Raw genomic sequence first — 18392 nt, forward strand, 5'->3', positions numbered from 1 at the left:
CTGACCGATGTAGTGCCTGAGCTGACTGACAGGCAGAGTGGCAGTTAAATGGCCAATGTTCTCCATCCATGCCACAAAATCCCTGAAAAATGCAGCCGGGAAGAAGGTGCATGATCGATGACTGAGCACTGGAGAGGCCTACTGAAGGAAAGGAAGGTTGTCCAACTTGCTGCACAAGGTCGCTCTCCCTGGACGTGTCTAGTTCCAACAGGGTTGGGAACAAGTCAGGAGTGTGCTGGGATATTCTCCACTTGCCTGGATAGGAGCAGCTCCAACAACACTCAAGAAGCTCGACACCATCCAGGACAAAGCAGTCCGCTTGATTGGCACCCCATCCACCACCCTAAACATTCACTCCCTTCACCACCGGTGCACCGTGGTTGCAGTGTGTGCCATCCACAGGATGCACTGCAGCAACTCGCCAAGGCTTCATCGACAGCACCTCCCAAACCCACAACCTCTACCACCTAGAAGGACAAGAGGAGCAGGCGCGTGGGAACACCACCACCTGCACGTTCCTCTCCAAGTCACACACCATCCCGACTTGGACATATATCGCCGCTCCTTCATCGTCGCTGGGTCAAAATCCTGGAACCCCCTACCTAACAGCACTGTGGGAGTACCTTCTCCATACGGGCTGCAGCATTTCAAGAAGGCAACTAGGGATGAGCACTAATGCTGCGATGCCCACATCCCCAGAATGAATATAAAAAGAAATTGTGGAGAGAGTCAATGCTGTCTGCAGAAACCAGCGGACCGAGGTACAGGTCAGGAAGAAGTCTGACCTGAAGAAAGCTGCTAAGGTGATGCTCCAATACAGCTTTGAATAACCAGTAGCTGCCCCAGGTAGGCATGCCATAAAGTGTACCCTCATAACCCATAAAGCATTATGTGCTAAACGATTCTGGCCATTGATAGAAGCTTATCCTGTGGAGTCCTGCCATGAAAGAAAAGGGCTACTGACTGCTGACCATGCATGGCCCATACTGCAACATGGGAGAAATACAAGTGCTAACTTATAACTCAAACGGTGGGCAACCAGATACCTTAAAGGGGTTTGACACAGAAAGTAGCCCTGAGGATGAGTTCATAGAGTGTATTCCAGACTGTTTCTTAGAACAATACATTGTGAAACCAACCAGGGAACAGGCCATTTTAGATCTGGTAATTGGTAATGAGACAGGATTAATTAATGACCTCAAAGCAAAAGATCCCTTAGGAAACAGTGATCATAATATGATAGAATTTCACATCCAGTTTGAGAGTGAGGATCTTGGATCTGAAACTACTGTATTAAACCTAAATAAGGGCAATTACAAAATTACAATGGCATGAGGACAGAGTTGGCTAAAGTGGACTGGGAAAACAGATTAGAAGGTGTGATGGTGGATAAGCAGTGGCAGACATTTAAAAAAAGATATTTTATGACTCTCAACAAAAATATATCCCAGTAAGGAGGAAAGACTCCACGGCTAACCATGGCTAACTAAGGAAGTTAAGGATGGTATCAATTTAAAAGAAAAGGCATACAACGTGGCAAAGATTAATGGTAAGCCCGAAGATTGGGAAAACTTTAGAAACCAGCAAAGGAGGACTAAAAAAAATAATAAAGAGGGAGAAAATAGATTATGAGTGTAAACTAGCAAGAAATATACAAACTGACAGTTAGAGCTTTTACAAGTATATAAAGAGGAAGAGAGTAGCTAAAGTAAGTATAGGTCCCTTAGAGGATAGAGCCACAGAACCATAGAAAAGATACAGCACAGAAGGGGGCCATTCGGCCCATCGTGTCCGCGCCAGCTCGAAGAACAACCAGGTGCCCATTCTAATCCCACCTTCCAGCACCAGGTCCGTAGCCCTGCAGTTTACAGCACTTTAGGTGCAGGTCCAGATACTTTTTAAACGAGTTGAGGGTCCCTGCCTCTACCACCAATTCGGGCAGCGAATTCCATACACCCACCACCCTCTGGGTAAAAAAGTTTTTCCTCATGTCCCCTCTAATCCTTCCGCCAATCAGCTTAAATCTATGTCCTCTAGTTCTTGAACTCTCCGCTAGGGGAAACAGGTACTTCCTGTCTACTCTATCTGGGCCCCTCATAATTTGTACACCTCAATCAAGTCATCCCTCAGTCTCCTCTGCTCCAAGGAAAACAACCCCAGCCTATCCAATCTCTCCTCGTAGGTGCAATTTTCAAGCCCTGGCAACATTCTTGTAAATCTTCTCTGCACTCTCTCCAGACCAATTACATCCTCCCTGTAATGTGGCGCACAATACTCCAGCTGTGGCCGTACCAGCGTTTTAAACAGTTCCATCATTACCTGCGTTTGTATTCTATACCTCGGCTAATAACGGAGAGAATTCCGTATGCCTTCTTCACAACCTTATCTAACTGTACTGCACATGCACTCCAAGGTCTCTCACTTCCTCTACTCCTCTCAATATATTCCCGTTTACTGCGTATTCCCTTGTACTGTTTGCCCTCCCTAAGTGCATTACCTCACACTTCTCCAGGTTGAACTCCATTTGCCATTTTTCCGCCCACTCCACCAACCCATTGATATCTTCTTGGAGTCTTCAGCTATCCTCTTCACTATCAACTACACGGCCAATTTTTGTGTCGTCTGCAAATTTGCCAATCATGCCCCCTACATTCAAGTCCAAATCATTAATATATACCACAAACAGCAAGGGACCCCACACTGAGCCCTGTGGCACACCACTGGAAACGGATTTCCATTCGCAAAGACATCCATCGACTTTTACCCTTTGTTTCCTGTTACTGAGCCAATTTTGGATCCAATTCACCACATTTCCCTGTATCCCATGGGCTTTTACTTTCCGACCAGTCTGCCATGTAGAACCTTGTCAAATGCCTTACTAAAATCCATGTAGACAACATCCACTGCACTACCCTCATCAATCCTCCTTGTCACTTCCTCAAAGAATTCAATCAGATTTGTAAGGCATGACCTTCCCTGAACAAATCCATGCTGACTATCCCTGATTAAACCATGCCTTTCCAAGTGACAGTTTATCCTATCTCTCAGTATTGATTCTAATAGTTTGCCCACCACCGAGATAAGACTGACCGGCCTATAATTGTTCAGCCTTTCCCTCGTACCCTTTTTAAACAATGGTACTACGTTTGCAGTCTTCCAGTCCTCCGGTACCTCCCCTGTATCTAGTGAGGATTGGAAAATGATCCTCAGAGCATCCGCTATTTCCTCCCTGGCTTCCTTCAATAGCCTCGGAAACAATCCATCCGGCCCTGGTGACTTATCAACTTTCAAGGATTCCAGTCCCTCCAGTACTTCCTCTCTCGTTATGTTTACCTTATCCAATATTTCACACCTCTCCTCTTTAATTACTACGTCCAGATCATCCCTTTCCTTTGTGAATACGGAGACAAAATATTCATTTAAAACCCTACCCACATCCTCTGCTTCTACACACAAGTTACCCTTATCGTCCCTGATAGGTCCCACCTTTTCCTTAGCTATCCTCTTGTTATTAATGTACTGATAAAACATCTTTGGGTTTTCTTCAATCTTACTAGTTAATATTTTTCATGCCCTCTCTTTGCTTTCCTTATTTCCTTTTTTATGTCATCCCTGTACTTTCTATAATCCTCTAGCCTTTCTGCAGTATTTAGTTTTCTGTGACAATCATAAGCTTTCTTTTTCTGCTTTATCTTGCCCCGTATACTTCTAGACAACCAGGGGGCTCTAAATTTGGCAGTGCCAACCTTTTCCTTTGAGGGGCTGTGTCTGCATTGTACCCGTAGAATTTCACTTTTTAGTGCCTCCCACTGGTTTGCCACTGATTTCTCCTCAAGTAGTTGTGTCCAGTCCACTTCTGCCAAATCACCTCTTAGTTCTGTAAAATTTGCCTTCCCCCAATTTAAAACATTTACTCCTGATATAACTCTGTCCTTTTCCATAATAATGCTAAAACTAACCGAATTGTGGTCACTATCCCCAATATGGTCACCCACTGCCACTTGCCCATCTTTTTTTTCCAGGAATAAATCTAGAATTGCATCCCCTCTTGTTGGGCTTGTCACGTACTGGCTAAAAAAGTTCTCCTGGACATCGATCAAGAATTTTGCACCGTCTGTGCCCCTCACACTGTTTGAATCCCATTTGATGTTAGGGTAGTTGAAGTCCCCTACTATTATTGCCCTCAGAAATTTGCCTACATGTTTGTTCTTCTATCTCCTTTTCGCTATTCGGGGGTCTATAGTACACTCCTCGTAGTGTGACTGCCCCTTTTTTTATTTCTTAGCTCAACCCATATGGCCTCGATTGATGATCCATTTAGCATATCATCCCTTCTCACAACTGTAATTGATTCTTTAACCAATAATGCTACCCACCCCCTCCTTTTTTATCACCCACTCTATCCTGCCTGAAAACTTTATATCCAGGGATATTGAGGTGCCAATTATCCCCGTCTTTATGCCAGGTTTCTGTTATAGCAATGATATCATGCTGCCATGTGTCTATCTGCGCCCTTAGCTCATCCGCTTTGTTTGTAATACTCCTTGCATTGAAGTATATACCCTTTAACCCCATCAAATTCCTGAGCTGAACACTATTTAACCTTTGCTTCTTTTGCCTTTCTGAGTCGCTAACTACGTCACTAACTGCTTTTCTACTTCCCGTTTCCTGGTCTGAATTAGTCCTATCTGTACCTGCCCTTTGGTTCCCATCCCCCTGCCATACCAGTTTAAACCCTCCCTGATGAGACTGGGGAAATAATAATGGAAAACAAGGTAATGGCAGAGGCATTGAACAGATATTTTGTATCTCTCTTCACAGTAGAAGACACTAAAAGCATACCAATAATAGTAGAAAATCAAGGGGCAAAGGGGAGGGAGAATCTAAAAACGATCACTATCACTAGAGAAAAAATACTAGGTAAACTAATGGGTCTGCAGACTGACAAGTCCCCTGGACCTGATGGCTTGCATCCGAGGTTTAAAGGAAGTGGCTACAGAGATAGTGGATGCATTGGTTGTAATCTTCCAAAATTCACTAGATTCTGGAAAGGTCCCAGCGGATTGGAAAACCGCAAATGTAACACCCCTATTCAAGAAAGGAGGGAGACAGAAAGCAGGTAAATTTAGACCAATTAGCCTAACATCTGTCATTGGGAAAATGTTAGAATCAATTATTAAGGAAATAGTCATGATGTGGAGATGCCGGTGATGGACTGGGGTTGACAAATGTAAGGAATCTTACAACACCAGGTTATAGTCCAACTGTTTCATTTGAAAATCACAAGCTTTCGGAGGCTTTCTCCTTCGTCAGGTGAGTGTAGAATAGTAGCAGGACATTTAGAGACACAAAATAAAATCAAGGAGAGTCAACATGGTTTTACGAAAGGGAAATCGTGTTTGACCAATTTATTAGAGTTCTTTGAGGAAGTAACGGGCAGGGTGGATAAAGGGGAACCAGTAGGTGTAGTGTATTTGGATTTCCAAAAGGCATTCGATAAGGTGCCACATAAAAGGTTACTGCACAAGGTAAGAGCTCATGGTGTTGGGCGTAATATATTAGCATGGATAGAGGATTGGCTAACTAACAGAAAACAGAGAGTCGGGATAAAGAGGTCATTTTCAGAATGGTAATCTGTAACTAGTGGGGTGCCGCAGGGATCAGTGCTGGGGCCTCAACTATTTACAATCGATATAATTGACTTGGATGAAGGAAGCGAGTGTACTGTGGCCAAATTTGCTGATGAGGTGGAAAAGTAAGTTGTGATGAGGATACAAAGTGTCTGCAAAGGGATACTGACAGGTTAAGCACGTGGGTAAAAATTTGGCAGGTGGAATATAATGCGAGAAAATGTGAAGTCATCCACTTTGGTAGGAAGAATAAAAAAGCCAAATATTATATAAACGGAGAAAGACTATAGAATGCTGCAGTACAGAGGGATTTGGGTGTCCTCATACATGAAACACAAAAAGTTAACATACAGGTGCAGCAATTAATTGGGTGGCAAATGGAATAATAGCCTTTATTTCTAGGGGGATGGAGTATAAAAGCAGGGAAGTCATGCTACAACTGTACAGGGTGCTGGTGAAACCACACCTGGAGTACTGCATACAGTTTTGGTCTCCTTAGGATATACATTGCATTGGAGGCAGTTCAGAGAAGGTTCACCAGGTTGATTCCGGGTATGGAAGGGTTTTCTTATGAGGAAAGATTGAGCAGGTTGGGCCTATACTCACTGGAGTTTAGAAGAATGAGTGGAGATCTTATTGAAACATATAAGATTCTGAGGGGGCTTGACAGGGTAAATGCCGAGAGGATGTTTCCCCTCACAGGGGAATCTAGAACAAGGGGGCATAGTCTCAGAATAAGGGGTCACCCATTTAAGACGGAGATGAGGAGAAATTTCTTCTCTCAGAGGGTTGTGAACCTTTGGAATTCTTTGCCCCAAAGAGTGGAGGAGGCTGAGTCATTGAATATATTCAAGGCTGAGTTGGACAAATTTTTGAAGGATATGGGGAACAGGCGAGAAAGTGGAGTTGAGGCCAGAATCAGATCAGCCATGATCTCATTGAATGGTGGGGCAGGCTCGAGGGGCCGAATGGCCTACTCCTGCTCCTATCTCTAATGTTCTTATGTTCTAAGTCATTGTCGGGCAATCTAGTTGTGTGATGTATGATCATTCAGTGTCAGGTAGGATGGACTGCTGTATGTCACTGTCTAAGCTATCTGACCTTGTACACTATCAAAACTCTCTACCTGCTTGCAAGACAAGATGGTCTGGATTTGCCTGGAAAAACCCACCCAAATTCAGGTGGTACAGAGATGGTCAGAGATGGAGAAATGGGGCAGGGAGACCTACGGCCGAAACCCCTCCTCAGAAAACGTCCATTACAATTTTCCTCCGATCCTCCTGACTCTAAGTGCTGTTGTCCATCCTGGCCTTTTGCTCCCCTGGATTTTACACCAGATTCCTGCCACAGGAAACTCAGCCACTATAAAGGAACTATCTGCCTGTAAAATCCCTAGCTTCCGGAGGTAGTGCTCTCCAGTCATTGCAGGGTGGCTGTGTCAGGGCCTGTAGATATGAAGGTGGAATAGAAGCAGAAGCAGATGTTATGGCCTTATTTTAACTCCCCCCGCCTGGCGGAAACCAGGGTGGGGGGGAGGGGAGCAATTGAAATGGAGTGGGAGATACCCGGTCCTTTCCAGCCCCAATCTGGCTGACTGCAATTTTAAATTGCAGGCAGAAAGGACACCTGCCTCAAGCCAACTGGGTCCTCTTTAAATATGCAGATCGGGCTCCGATGACATCATTGGGAATTTTATTTGGTTCCTCGTGAGCCAGTGAGAGTAGAAGTTATCAATATATAATATACAGTCATTATCAATACAATATACAATGGTTATCAATATATAATATACAATGGTTATCAATATATAATATCCAGTGGTTATCAATATATAATATCCAGTGGTTATCAATATATAATATCCAGTGGTTATCAATGTATCATATACAATTAGTTACCAATATATAATTTGAAAAGGCATTTGATAAAATACCGCATAACAGACTTATTCGGAAAACAGAAACACATGATAGTAAAGAGACGGTGGTAACTTGGGTATGTAATTGGCTAAGGGATAGGAGGCAGAGAGTGGTGGTGAACGGATGTTTTTCTGACTGGAGAGATGTGTGCAGTTGGGTCGATATTAAAGCCATTGCTTTTCTTGTTGCATATAAATGACCTGGACTTGGGTATAGGGAGCAACATTTTGAAGCTTGTGGATGATACAAATTTGGCATCGTAGCTAAAAGTGAGGAGAATAGTAGCAGACATCAGGAGGATGTAGACAGACTGGTGAAATGGGCAGACACATGGCAGATGCAATTTAATGCGGATAAGTGTGAAGTGATGCACTTTGGGTGGAACAACACGGAGAGGCAGTATAATCTAAATGGTACTAATTTAGGGAGGGTGAAGAGCAGAGGGACCTGGGGGTGCATATTCACAAATCTTTGAAGGTGACAGGGCAAGTTGATAAGGCGGTTAAGAAAGCGTATGGGATACTTGGCTTTGTCAACAGGGGCATTGAATACAAAAACAAGGACGTCATGCTAAACCATTACAAATCACTGGTTAGGCCTCAGCCGGAGTATTATGTACAATTCTGGGCACCACACTTTAGGAAGGATGTCAAGGCCTTGGAGAGGGTACAGAGGAGGTTTACCAGGATGATACCAGGGATGAGGGACTTCAGTTAAGTGGAGAGACTGGAGGAACTAGGATTGTTCTCCTTAGAGCAGAGAAGGTTAAGGGGAGACCTAATAGCGGTATTCAAAATTATGAAGGATTTTGATAGAGCAAGTAGGGAGAAACTGTTTCCACTGGCAAGGGGGTCAGTAACCAGAGGTCACAGATTTAAAATAATTGGCAAAACAACTCGAGGGGAAAAGAGGAAAAACATTTTCACACAGAGGGTTGTTAAGATCTGGAACGCACTACCTGAAAGGGTGGGTGGAAACAGATTCCATAGGAACTTTCAAAAGGCAATTGGACATGTACTTGAAGAGGACCAATTTGCAGGGTTACGGGGGAAAAGCTGGGGTGTGGGACCAGATTGGACTGCTCTTTCAAAGAGCTAGCAGAGGCATGATGCTGTAAGATTCTATGATTCTGTCCTATAATAATCTGTTATCAATATATAATATACAGCTAGTTATCAATATATGATATGCAGTAGTTATCAATTTATAATAGTCAGTTATCAATATATAATATAATGGTTATCAATATATAATTACAGATGGTTACCAATTGATAACACAATGTAGTTATCAATCTATAATACAGTCAGTTATTGATATATAATATAAAGTTGAACCTTGCTAATGCTACCGCTGTTGTCACAAACATCTTATCAACATACTTTTCCCTTGGTTCCCATTGGAGATATCATTATAGTAAGTGGGGGGTTCATTTCATTGAAGTTGTTGAGTTCCAATAAGAAGGTTAGCAGCAAGTTTGAATACACACCCATTATTGAAAGTCGAAGTGAAAGGCAGTGTATTATTTTGTGATCTGTAGCACAGCTGGGTTAGGGACTGGGGCACAATCTTTCGGATTGAGTTAGGGACTGTGGCAGAATCTCTGGCATTGGTTTAGGGAATGTGAAAGAAATGCTCGGACTGAGGTGGGGACTGTGACACAATCTCTGTAATTCTGATAAACCTGCACTTTGCTTTTGGTAGTTTGATGGGAATCGTCAGAGCTTCTCAATTACATTGCAGCCTTTTAACACACTTTGACCCCACCTGGGTTTCTTTTGCCAATTTTTGGCCTATTTCTTACCTCCTGTCCTGACTCTTTCTGGGGCACAGTTTCACAAGGCTCCAGCAGCCCACAGCACCTCACCTTAGAGGCCATTGTCCCTGGGTGAGCTTGAGCCCGTTATCCCTTATGGGACAGATGGAAGATAAGGCTGTCTGCCACAAAGTGCACCATCTAGTGGCCTGGCTAAGTAATGGCAGTTTGCCTTCATTCGACATCATAAAGAGGTCTGTCACATTGGACACTCTTACCTCTATTGGTTGCACTGAGCTGGAGTTCCTCTTTAGAGAAGGAATCTCAACCATGATGGACCCCTCTAAATATTGCAAGCGGGGTTTTCCTGTCTCTGACAGTTGAGACGGTTCTTTTGGCAGAATCTGCACTGTGATGATACTAGGGCTGCCAACTCTGGTCGGGTCTATTCCTGGAGGTTTCATCACATGACCTCTCACCTCGAACCACCCTGCCCCTACACTCCCACCATTGGTCCATCCTCCGGGTGCACTGCCTTCCATACCAATTGGAAGGGGAACAGACTCTTTGTTACCAAGTGTATTGTCATTTGTCCTAATATTTCCTTATGTGGCTCGGTGTTTTTGTTTGATGAAGCTCCTGTGAAGCACTTTGGGACATTTTACTATATTAAAGGTGCTATATAAATGCAAGTTGCTGTTGATTAATTTTGATTGTTTGTGAAATAGCCTTTTTCCCTCATCTTCAATATTTTTATACCGAATAAATGAAAGTGTTCAAAGAAAAACACCATCTTTTGTTTAATGCCCCTATGATTTTTCTCCTTGGTTGCTTGCAGCAGTGTCCTGGAGATTAATCTTCAATTCCTGGAGACTCCAGGACAATCCTGGAGGGTTGGCAACCCTAGATGACACACCGAGGGGGAGCATTGCTTTCGACACTATGGTGTAGATTTTCAACTTGCCGCCCAGGTAAAATTAGCTTTGCAGGTCGGCCGCCTGTTATAGAAACCGTCTGATTATCATGTCCACCAATTTCAATGATTTCTATCATGGGAGGCCGAACCTTAATGCCAGTTATACACCCGGGCAGCGAGTTGAAAATCCACACCTATGTGTAATGATTTCCTCCGATCAATGGGAACATTTTGACTTTGGGCAATAGTGCAAAACAGGCGTTATCGGATCAGCTGCCCATTATACATCTCTCCCCATTTTCATTTCCATTGAAGTAACTGAAAATCGGAAGAGGCGTGTAACGTGCGATCGATCCGATATCGCCCGTTTTACCCCATCACCCAAAGTCAAAATTACCCCCCGATATTTCCAGTAAAATCGTAAGTGTATTTTTTTGAACCCAGTGAAATTACTGAGAGTAAAACCCCAAATAATATAATAATATCCCCCACAGGAAATCTTCACAAAGGCAGTTCCAATGTTCCTACATGTAGTGAGCTAAGAAATTCTCCTCCTCTCCCCCGATTCAAAGCCCAATTTCATACATTGCAACAGTGACTACACTTCAAAAGTACTTCATTGACTGTAAAAGCGCTTTGGGACATCCTGAGGTCGTGAAAGGCACTATATATAAAGGCAAGTCTTCCTTCCTTCCAGTTGTTATGTGCAATCTATAGGGCTGCATGCTTTGCGAGGGGTGCAATTTTTTGCAGAGTTCCTGGAATTCCATGGGAGTCCTGGATATATTTTATGCAGGTATTCCACAGATTATGTAGGAACCTGTACAAAACACATCAGGTCCCCTGATTTTGCAGAATTTCAGGGGAAAAATGTGTCCCAAAAATTGCGCTCAGCTGAACCCAGAGTATTTTATACATTGCATGCTGTGTATCAGGATTTGCTGTGTGTTAATATATTTATAATTGTGGCAAGACTGTGGCAAAAAGTTAGTATGCAGGTGCAGCAGGTGATCAAGAAGGCCAACGGAATGTTGGCTTTTATTGCTAGGGGGATAGAATATAAAAACAGGGAGGTATTGCTGCAGTTATATAAGGTATTGGTGAGACCGCACCTGGAATACTGCATACGGTTTTGGTGTCCATACTTAAGAAAAGACATACTTGCTCTCGAGGCAGTACAAAGAAGGTTCACTCGGTTAATCCCGGGGATGAGCGGGTGGACATATGAGGAGAGGTTGAGTAGATTGGGACTCTACTCATTGGAGTTCAGAAGAATGAGAGGCGATCTTATTGAAACATGTAAGATTGTGAAGGGGCTTGATCGGGTGGATGCGGTAAGGATGTTCCCAAAGATGGGTGAAACTAGAACTAGGGGGCATAATCTTAGAATAAGGGGCTGCTCTTTCAAAACTGAGATGAGGAGAAACTTCTTCACTCAGAGGGTAGTAGGTCTGTGAAATTTGCTGCCCCAGGAAGCTGTGGAAGCTACATCATTAAATAAATTTAAAACAGAAATAGACAGTTTCCTAGAAGTAAAGGGAATTAGGGGTTACGGGGAGCGGGCAGGAAATTGGACATGAAGCTGAGTTTGGATCGGTCAAGGCCCTGTGGGTGGCGGAGCGGGCCCAGGGGCTGAGTGGCCGGGTCCTGCTCCTACTTCTTGTGTTCTTTAGATTTGAGGTTAGGATCAGATCAGCCATGATCTTATTGAATGGCGGAGCAGGCTCTAGGGGCCGACTGGCCTACTCCTGCTCCTATTTCTTATGTTCTTATGACTGTCAGCTACTTGAGCAGGTAGACAGGGCAGAGGTTTAATATCTGAAAGACCACGCTTGTGACAAGAAAGAAAGAAAGACTTGCATTTATATAGTGATCTCAGGACGCCCCAAAGCACTTTATAGTCAATGAAGTACTTTTAAAGTGAGTCACTTTTGTAATGTAGGAAACGTGGAAGATAATTTGCGCACAACAAAGTCCCACAAACAGCAATGTGATAATGACCAGAGACGAGAGTGCTACCCACTGGGCCGCGGACACCTCGATGCAATATGACACTGATATACCATCCTCGATGAAATGCTTGAGTCCACAGGGGGACTCGAACCCATAAACTTTTGATTCAGGTGAGCGTGCTTCCAACAGAGTCAAGCTCTAAGGGCAGAGACTAGATGAACAGGGCCTACCGTGTTGTTGTTTGTTGTGCTGGGGAGACGTCCGAAATGCTAAATCTTTCATTTTCTCCTGGTATTTGTGCTGCTGACTATGGCCCCTTTTCCTGCTCATGAACCTTGCCAACAGTAGATTAAACTGTAGTAAATCCTGGAAATTGTGTTTCCGTGTTCACTGTGAATTCCACAGAAGATTCTTGCAGCAATTTTTCCTTGTTTAGTTCAAAATTAACTTCAGAATTGTCCATTGTACAAGTTACATGTACTGTAGCTTTTTTGTGTTGTGTTTTTTGTGGGGCATCTGTGCACAGGTTAACCCTCGGGCTGCTGACACATCCAAAAAAATACCCGTCTCCCTGAGCAAGGCGGTTTCGCATGTTTTTACCTCATGCTTTATTACAGTAGCTGGGTGTAGGTTTATTACAGTAAGATGAATTCAGTGGAACTTAAAAGACAAGTTAAACACTTTAAACCTGCTCATCCCTATGAGCCCCAACTTTCCCATTTTCTATCTGTCTCTTTCCCATTCTCTATCTGCTTCCCATTCTTTATCTGACTTTTTTCCCTATTCTCTCTCTGTCCTATTTTTATTTTTTGATGCTTCATTTTATTTTTTCTTTGACCTATTCTACCTTTTTCTAACCCCCTTTTCCTAAAAAATACAAAAGCGCCTTTTAAAATGTCGCACTTGCTCATCTTTCCCTTCATCCTGGCTCTTAATCATTTTGGAGATGAAAACAAGTTCTTAAAAGTTGGGTTTTCATTGGCTGAAACCTAGGCCAATCAAAAGTCTAAACTAGGAAAATTGACCTGATACATCACAGGTCGATCTTTGATTTGTTTTAGTGTACGCACCAATGACAGGAAGGGGCTCTGCCGATAGATAAACATGATAGCAATCCTTGAATCCCTGGGTGAGTAAAAGGGATTGGGGGTTATTTATAAGGGTGCATTTTCCAATTGCATATTTTCCGTGCAAAGTCTCGCTTACCAGGAGTGCATACTACAAAATCATGGATGTTTGCTCTTCATTGTGGGCTGCACATAAGCAGCTTGCTGATATGTGCTCCTCGTGGACAGGACTCCATTTTGGGAACACACAATCGAAAATTTACGCTGAAGTGTTGTGTGGTGTACAGTGATAGCATTGGTTTAAAATGGGTTGTCACTACTAGAAAATAATCTAGATCTTTGATCAGCCTTGGTTCAGTGCTAGCACTCTCAGCTCTGAGTCAGAAGGTTCTGGGTTCAAGTCCAACTCCAGACACTTGAGCGCATAATCTCGGCTGACAACACTCCAGGGGAGTGCTGCACTGTTGGAGGTGTCGTCTTTCGGATGAGGATCAATACCTGTCCTCTCAGGTGGACGTAAAAGATCCCATAGCGCTATTTCGAAGCAGAGCAGCAATGTTTTCCCCATGTCCTGGCCAATATTTATCCCTCAACCAACATCACTAAAACAGATTATCACATTGCTGTTTGTGGGAGCTTGCTGTGCGCAAATTGGCTGCTGCGTTTCCTACATTACAACTATGCTTTAAAAAAAAGTACTTCATTGGCTGTAAAGCGCTTTGGGGCGTCCTGAGGTCGTGAAAGGTGCTATATAAATGCAAGGTCTTTCTTGCTTTTACTGTTCCATTCAGAGGCTCGAACAACCCTTTCTGTTCCGATTTACGAGGCTTAATTGTCCTCATTCTCACCCATCCTAAACGCCACTGGCATGGACTTGCAAAGATAGGTGGCTTTCCCCATGAATATGGAGACGGATTAAGAATATAAGAAAATTTGGAATGGGAAAAGGTAGTTTGGAGCATCGAGCCCATTCCACCCAGAGCCCATGAATGACCAATACACCGCACAGATTTTGACACTCTCTTCATGTGAATCAAACCCATCTATTTTGATCCCAATTCACTTTCTCAACAGTTATTGATTCAGTTCCTTTTTAAAGGTGTTAATCTACCCAAAATTAACTACTTTTACTAATTCGCATTTCTTTTGAGGAAAGAAATAATCTTCTTTGATTGAAGCTTTTAAATTAATTTTTTTCTGGTAAGCGTTAGCCAGATTTCAGCTTTCCAAGTGCTACAGAGCATTATTGACTCCTTCTTATCGGGAGGTGAAAACCCTTCAGTGGGACTCCACTACATCTTTACTAATAGGGTCTTTGGATTTAAAAAAATCTGGCAGCATTGGGCCCCCCAAATCAAACCTATGTGGTGGTGACTTTTTCCCTAGAGGATTGACCACTGCAGAAACATTTCAATTTTTCTACCTCTCCTCGTCATTCAATGTGTAGCTGGCTTTGTGATCTCTTTAACAGTAGATGGGGAAAGTATTGGCCCAGACGGACAGCAGTCAGTCCTTTATCAAGGAGTGCCTTGGCAATGGATTGTTCTCTTTTGATTAGGTAACTGTAAGGAACTGGAAAGCACAGTGGATCAGCCACTTGCCTTTTAGCTCTGGGATCTGGGCCCCGATATTACCAGGGAGGCGGGATGGTAGCGGGGGGGGGGGCGGGGGGGGGGGGCGACTGGGCGCGTGGGTAACCCGCCCAGTGAAATCCGTCTGTTCCCCACGCGATCGCGGGTAAATTGAAGCCACTTAACGTGGCTTCCGGGTTTCCCGTCGGAAACCTGCGCAGCGGGCGGACTGCGCACCCGCATCACGGGCTGTCAGCTGGAGGAGCCCTATTTAAAGGGGCAGTCCTCCAATGCTGCTCCTGCAGCAAAGAACCAAAATTATAGAATGGAGCAGACCAGAGGAAAGGCTGCTCCCAGATTTACTGATGCCTCACTCCAGGTCTTACTGGATGGGGTGAGGAGGAGGAGGGATATTTTCTACCCGGTGGATGGGAGGAAGTGGCTCGTCTCTGCCACCAAGAAGGCCTGGCTCGAGGTGGCAGTGGAGGTCACCAGCAGCAGCAACATCTCCCACACCTGGATCCAGTCCAGGAAGTGCTTCAATGACCTAACTAGGTCAGCCAAAGTGAGCACACTTACTCATTCTCTTACACTCCGTCTTCCACATCACCGCCCCCACCCCACAACTCATTCTGTACATGCCAACACTACTCTATCACATCACCCCTCACACCCACTCAGAGCTCACCCTCAACTTACCTGCACTTACTCACCTCCCCAGTACTCATCCCACCACTACCACTCAACCCAATCCTCATACAATGTCATGCCTCTGTCTCATACTCACTCTCTGATGCATCTCTTTCATGGTCAGCCTCACCCAAACCAATGCATTCAGCGGTTGGCCACGTCACCATCCCTCACTCACGCCTCTCTACTTTCTCCCCTTTTAGGCGAAGAGAGCCCAGAATGCACGGGAGAGGGTGAAGACCGGAGGGGGGCCTCAACATCAGGTCGTCCTCACGGACACGGAGCAGGAGGCTCTTAAACTGAGCCGCACCCTCGGGTGCCTGTCCGTTGGAGACGCCGAGACTGCCACCCGACAAATGGCTGGTGACAGAACTTTAACATTCAGCACTCACAATAGCAAATGATGTTAACATGCCTTGCCACCTTCAGCACCTCAACATCTGTCACCATGCTTAATATTGCCTTCTGTTCTCTTACAGGGCCTTCAGCGACTGCTGTGACGGCGGAAGGCGATTCCTCAGAGGACCGGCCGGCCTCTAAGGGGGCACCGTCACATCTGAGCAAGCCATCCACCAGCGCAGATACACACACCTCGGTGGGTCCCCTTCCTCACTTAGTTGGGGTCGCACATGGTGAGTCACCACACACAGGTGAGCACGAGCAGACACTGGTGGCAGGGGCAGCTGTGGAGAGTCCGCGTCGGTGGGACCACTCTTCTCCAGGCTCTGTTCAGCTGGGCACAGATGCTGAACCCTGGGGGTCATCCTATAAAAGGAGAATGATCGAGGGGCAGCAGCACATTTGCGAGGTGCTGGAACAGGTGCCACGCGTACTCTCCATAATCGCGCAGAGGATGGAGGAGTCCAACTCCTGCATGAGTGGAATGGTGGCACAGGTACAGGAGGGAATCTTTGAGATACTGTCACAGTGATGTGAGGGCATCTCTGAGATAGTGTTGCGGGTAAGTGCGGGAATGTCTGCGATGGAGGGAAGGCTAGCCTCCATCGAGTCTCAAGAACGGCTCACCAATGAGTCCATTGAGGCCCTGACAACGGCCCTTTGGACTCAGGGTGAGCAACTTTCTGCTGCCTTAAACAGGCAGGCAGATACACTAGCACTGGTCTTACAAGGCTTCACACATGTCCTTCAAATTGTCGACCAGCAGGGTGGTAGGAGTGATGTGGGCCTGGCCCAGGAGAGGGATGATGGCGATAGGGAACATGGAAGTGGGGACGCCACTCAAAGTGCTCCCACGTCTCACCCTTGCCCCCCTCTCTACCAGTACCCTCAATGCTGCCTCCTCTCCAGGTGACCGAGTCTGCCCCTGCACAGGTGCAGGTGGAGCAGTCTTTGGAGGGGCCCTCACGGGCACCGAAACTCAGAGGGCATAGGCCCAAAGCATCTAATCGGTCAGGGCATGACCAAGAGCAACCTGGGAAGCACCACGTAGAAGTAGTAGGAAGCATAAGACAAAGGCTTTGTAAGCACAAAGGGGATGCAAAAGGGTGTTTGAAGGTTTGTCATGTTTTTTATTTATCTTTGATTTTTGTTAATGGCACATTAAACATTATTATTGTCACCACTACTGCCACGTCTTGGCCATTTTTGACTGGCTTGTGTAATAAATCCCTTTCATGAGGTTCTCCATGAACACCCACACTTGATGCCACCCATTGGGTCACCCTACAGTGGGTGTATGTGTAGTTGCACGACTATTTTGTGCAGGTGCCTGTGGCGCAGCACTGTGTTGTGGAGCTCCACGTGGCGGAGGTGGACGGCGTGCCTGGCGAGGCTGGTGATGTTGCTCGTCCTCGAATGAAGTGATGAATGCAGCCATGGCGCCCCCCCCAATCCTGACGGTGTGAGTTTGAGGGGGTCCGCAAAGTAGGTAAATGTGTTTACACAGCAGAGTTTAGGATATAAATTCATAATTTTGAGTGGAAAGACAAAGGTGTTGCAGCCAAAACTTTGTCTGAAGTGACAGAGTGCCCTGCTGCAATACATGAGATATTCCCCCCAACCGTCAAAAAATCCTTTGCATCTCCCACTGGCTGCTGACTGAAACACGTCTGCTCCAACAGGGAGTGTTTCCCACAGCACGGGAAACACGCTGAGGATCCTTCAAAATTGCACCCCTGCCAAAATCTCCACTCAATGAGGTCTGTCAAGTAACTCAACTACTTAAATAACTATCTAAATTATCATCCCGCCGGCTTTAATTGCCGGTGGGAGTCCCGCATGCGGGAGCTGCGCGCGCACCCGAACACGTCATTGGGGAACCCGGAAGTGAGCAGGTTGGAGCCGGGCTCCGAACCCACTCCGGGATTCCGCCATTTTCGGAGCCCCCTCGCCCCCAACGCACCCACTCGGCCGTCCGAAAATCGGCCCCTAGACTCTAATCTACAACAAAACAACAACTTGCATTTATTTAACGTGGTAAAATGCCCCAAGGTGCTTCACAGGAGTGTCATCAGACCGAGCCACATAAGGGGATATTAGGACAGGTGACTAAAAGCTTGGTCAAAGAGGTAGGTTTTAAGGAACGTCTTAAAGAAGAGAGGTCCTATTTGACCCTGAGACGAGCTTCTGACCACATATCTGCTCCATCACCAAGACCGCCTACTTCCATCTCTGTAACATCGCCCGTCTCCGCCCCTGCCTCAGCTCATCTGCTGCTGGAACCCTCATCCGTGCCTTTGTTACCTCCAGACTGGATTATTCCAATGATCTCCTGGCCGGCCTCCCATCTTCCACCCTCCGTAAACTTGAGCTCATCCAAAACTCTGCTGCCTGTACTCTAACTCGCACCAAGTCCCGTTCTCCCATCATCCTTGTGCTCACTGACCTACATTGGCTCCCGGTCTGGGAACGCCTCGATATTAAAATTCTC

The sequence above is a fragment of the Heptranchias perlo genome, chromosome 17, assembly GCF_035084215.1.
Source record: "Heptranchias perlo isolate sHepPer1 chromosome 17, sHepPer1.hap1, whole genome shotgun sequence".
NCBI classification, from domain to species: domain Eukaryota; kingdom Metazoa; phylum Chordata; class Chondrichthyes; order Hexanchiformes; family Hexanchidae; genus Heptranchias; species Heptranchias perlo.